This window comes from Mandrillus leucophaeus, unplaced genomic scaffold (assembly GCF_000951045.1).
Source record: "Mandrillus leucophaeus isolate KB7577 unplaced genomic scaffold, Mleu.le_1.0 Scaffold249, whole genome shotgun sequence".
Classification (NCBI taxonomy): domain Eukaryota; kingdom Metazoa; phylum Chordata; class Mammalia; order Primates; family Cercopithecidae; genus Mandrillus; species Mandrillus leucophaeus.
This window is the reverse complement of record NW_012102576.1, coordinates 2515570-2520843: the sequence shown is the minus strand read 5'-3', so window position 1 is coordinate 2520843 and position 5274 is coordinate 2515570.

Here is a 5274-nt window from a genome sequence, read left to right as displayed (position 1 = left end):
GACTAGGGCTAGTCATAACCTGGAGTGGTCAGAATGCATTCATAAAAACTGAAATGAAAATATTTGGAGAACAGCATCAATGACTATCGTGAATGCCAACATGCATCCCAAACAACCCAGTGCTGTTACTCTCCAAACTTTTTATGTCTTGCAAAGTATTAAAACTTCCTATCTGAAGCCATACCACTCAGAGGGACTGCAAAATACACAATGACATCTCCTTTAGGATGTCCTTAGAGAATTCATGGAAAAGAAATTAAATAATTTAAAAAGTGCTTTTGGGTACAGCTATTTAGCAGTAGGGGGTAAGATTAGAGATAGATTGTAAAGATAATAGTAGGGTTAGGGTTAGGATTAGGGTCTGGGTCAGAGTCAGGGCCAGAAGTATGGTTAGAGGTGGGGTCATGGTCAAGGTCAAGATCAGAGTCAGGGTCAAAGTCAGGGTCAGAATTAGGGACCAGGGTAGGGATCAGGGTTTAGGGTCAGGGTCAAAGTCTAGAGACAGGATTGGGGTTAGGATTAGAACCAGAGATTTGTTCTCCTCAGGACCCACCAGAGAAGAGGCCATGGCTTTGGAGCACCTGGTAGTGTGTCCACAGTGAAGACCAGAGTTTCATTGTCCTCAAGACTGACCTGGGGAGACGTGGCTGCGGGCCAGTGAGGAAGGTGAGGCAAAAGCTTCCTGTCTGCTCCCTGGGTGCTAAAGGGAGCTCTGCCATGGGCTTTACTTCACACTTTATATCCTGCAAGTCTTGTTTTACAAAAGCATCCCTTCCTCGAGGCTTTGGTTGCTCATCATCACAGCGTGTCATAACATATGGTACGATTTGGGTTTGCTTCAGCGGGGAGAGCTTGGTACAGAGAAAGGAGCAATGCTTAGAGCCACCTCAGGACAGTTGGGATGAAAGCTGGGGATGGGTGGAGGCTGGAGGAAACATGTGCACCCCCTGTAAACACTTTTATTCATGCTTTCATTACTCATTTTTCTTACAGAGTTAAAGTAGTAAAAATGGTATTGAAAATTTGAAAAGTAGGCATATTAAAACTTGCAACATTATTTAAGTTTAAATATATTATTTGTACCTCATCAACATTTTTTATTTTGTTGAGAAAGTCTAAGGTTAATTGACAGCATATTTTAATAGTAGATAGAATAATATCTGTTTTATAAACATTGACATCCTACATTACAGGTGTGAGCCGTGAAAGTCTGAGACAGGTCTCAGATTTTTTAGAAAGTTTATTTTGCCAAGTTTGAGGATGCGCCCCTGATGCCTCTGCAGGAGGTCCCGACAACACGGACCCAAAGTGGTCGGGGCCTAGCTTGGTTTTACACACTTTAGGGAGACGTGAGACATCGATCAGTATGTGAAAGATGTACCTTGGTTCAGTCCAGGAAGGTGAGACAACTTGAAGAGAAGGCCAGACAGGGAGCTTCCAGGTCATAGGTAGGTAAGACACAAATGGTTTCATTCTTTTGAGTTGCCGGTTACCCTCTCCCGATGAGGCACTCAGATACACATTTCTCTTGGTGAGCAGACGGGTGACTTTGGACAGAATGGGAGGCGGGTTTGCCCTCAGCAGCCCCAGCTTGACTTTTCCCTTTAGCTTAGTGATTTTGGGTCCCCAAAGTTGATTTTCCTTTCACAAAGTCTAACATGTTTTCCTATGAGCATTGAGTATTCATTGTGTATTTTATTACACAAGGCACGGATTTTAAAAAAATCATCAACTTCATGACTAGCTCTATAGACTTAACAACATAGAGGTTCAACTAAATTTGGAAACATTCCAGAGTTTTGGTTTCTAATACTTCTTTGTGATTCTTTAAAAGGTAAAGTATTTTTTTTCCGTAAGGTATAGTGACATCTAAAATCACCCGTAGAATGTCCTTTCATTTTTTTTCTCTAGTTTCCCCGTTTTCTGCAAAGCCTCATTGAGGAAATTGACTTTTAGTATCCTTTTACACGCTTCTGTTTTAGAAATCTTTGTGGTAAAACATTGAATATTCATGGTCACAAGTTCTGTTCACATTCTTTCTTTCTTTGAATATTTTTTTCCCCAGTGGCCAATATTTGATTCTGTTGTATTATGGCTAAAAAGTAGGCATGGAACAAAATAAAGACAAGAAGTCTTTGGAAGAAGTGATCCAGTCACAATGGATCAATTTGCCATTGGAACATATTTTTACAAAGTCACTCTTTTGAAAATATTTAGTCATGAATTGAAACAGAGTCTGGTAGGTTATTTTTTTTCCTGGTCTAAAGTGAACAGCATTTTAGAGAATGAACCCAGGACACAACCACAGCACAAGAAAAAAATATGATAAATAAGTTTACATGTATGCGTTACCACTGTAACAGAAAACATGTAAAGAACATTTATTTTGATTTATATATCAGTCTGTATTGTTTAATTTTTTTGTGTCATAAATGCTCTTATTTAAAAAACAGGACTAGTTAACAGTGTCAATTACTAGCAGTTCATGGTATAAATAATTAAACAAGGAAGTGTTAGAAAAATATAACAATGTTTCAAATACAGTTATATTTTATAGCAGTTTTTGACTTACACAGAAATTGCAAAAAAGAAAAATTGCAGAGATTTCCATTGTAGCTTCAACCTACTTCTCTTATTAACATCTTCTGTCAGTGTGTCTCACATGGCTTATTAATATCTTACATAAAGTATCACAGTTAATGAACAAATACTGATAGACTATTATTAACTAAAATTCATATTTCATTTGGATTCCCTTAGTTCCATCTTACCCTGACCCATCCAGGATCCTGTATGACATGTAGTTATCACATAGGTGGCTCCTGGATGTGACAGCGTGTCTGGCTTTCCATCTCATGATGACCTTGACAGTATTGAGGAGGATTGGTCAGGAATTTTGTAGAATGTCCCCCATTGTAATTAAACATGGAATTTTTCTTATAATTAGACTGGGGTTCTGGGTCTGGAAGTAGATCACAGAGGTGAAGTGCTACTCTTGTCTCTTCATTTTCTCAAGGTGAACTGTCGCCTTTGGTGTTCACTTGGATTGTTCAGCAGAGCTAGTTTGTCAGGTTTCTCCACTGTGATGTTATTTTTCCTCCTTGTCCATACTGCACGTGTTCTTTCGGAACAAGTCACTATGCGGAGCCCACACTTACAGAGTGAGGAGCTCCACCTTCTTGATGGCTGACTGTCTACCTCAATTATTTGGAATTCTTTTGCAAAGGAGATTTCTATTCAACTCCATTTGCTTATTCACCTATGTATACAAACACAGACACCTAGATAATTACTTAAAGCTTTAGTTACTATTCAGCACTACAGCATTATGCTGCACAATTCATTCCTGTGTTAGTCATGGGTAGCTCTTTTTATTGGCTCCTATTTTTCTTTCAATAAAAGAATTAATTTTTATTTATTTTTATTACATATTAATTTTTTTTTGTACATACTTACTTTCTGATACTTCAAGATTATCTGGCTCATATATTTACTGTCCCAGTTCTAGTACCAGACATTTCTTCAAAGAGCCTGATTCCTTTGAGAATGGTAGGAAAACTTACATCTGACTGCTGAATGAGCACATTATATCTTGTCCGTCCTTAGCAATGCTAGGAAGTATATGTGTGCATCTAACAGACCTATACACCCCTAATTATAAAGGTTTCTGTGTGGAACTGTATGTATCTATATTAAACCAAATGTAAGTTTATGTTGATGTCTCCACCTCTGATCTACTATCACATGAATCATTCTAGCCTTCTCCCCTTGCTAATTTGTAATCTCCCACTTCAACAGTGAGAGACCTGGTTCCTACCATCTGCAAGTTATGTAAGTCATTGTTTTATTCCAGATAAGGATACTGTGGTTTTACAATTGTTCACAATTACTCCTGTTGGAAAGAACTTTATAAAATGGAATCCAGTGATGAAGTGTAGTTCATTTGCCTTCAGCCTACAGAGTCTATTCATTTTTGAAGTGACTTAGGTCAACACCATTTTCCCTACACCTTCAGTGAGTTTTTTCATACATTTGTGTCTTAGTCCACTTTGTGCTTCTGTAAGAGAATACCTGAGGCTGGGTAATTTATAAGTAAAAAAGGTCCATTTGGCTCACAATACTGGTGGCTGGAGTGCCCGAGATTAGGCAGTTGCATCTGGTGGGGCCTCAGTCTTTTTCACCTCATGGTGGAAAGTGGAAGGGGAGCAAGGGGTACACCAGAGATCACATAGCAAGAGCGACAGCAGGAGGGAAGCCAAGGAGCCCAGACTCTTGTTAACTCCTACTCCTGCAGGAATTAATCCATTCCTGTGAGAGCAGAACTCACTCATCCCCATGGAGGACATTAACCTATTCACGAGGAATCCGTCCTCATGACCCAAACACCTTTCACTGGGCCCCACCGCCCCACACTGCCACACTGGGGGTCAAATTTCAACACGAGTTTTTGCAGGGACAAACCACATCCAAACCATAGTAATTTGTAGCATAGTTAATTTCTTTTTCACACGATGTATTCTGTGTTGTGATACTCCACATCCTGAATAATTTTATTTAATTTGAATAGAGTTTGGCATACCCGTTTGGCTGTAAAATTCTGCATGTTTTGACAAATGTGTAGTGGCAGGTACCCACTATTAAAGTATCATATGGAATGCTTCAAACCCCCACCCCATGGAACCAATGGCTTCCCATCTGTGTAGTTTGCTTTCTGCAGTGTCTCATTAAATGAGGTCACACTTAGTATATTCTCCTCAGACTGTCTTCTTCCACTTAGCAATGTGCATGCAAGATTCACTAATGTCTTTGTGTGAGTTGGTAGCTTGTTCCTTTCTACGGCTAAATAGTATTCCATTGCATGAATGTACCACAATTTGGTTATGCATTTGGGGAGCAAAACCTTCCTCTTCTAACTTTGTTCCATGGTTGGAGACCTTCAAATTAACTGACAATAGATACATTAATAGGAGAGACAATATTTGGCTTCTTATTCCACAAGTATCATTGTAGGACAAAATTCATCAGATGGCAGGATCCAGTTTACAAACAGGTAAAACTAGCCCAAAGACAAGAAACTAGACTAGAATCTGATAACCCGCAAGGGCTATAGATTTCCTTTTATTTATTTAAATTTTTTATTATACTTTAAGTTCTAGGGTACATGTGCACAACGTGCAGGTTTCTTACATAGTTATACATGTGCCATGTTGGTTTGCTGCACCTATCTACTCATCATTTACGTTACGTATAGTTTTCCTCAAAAAAGGTTTTTTT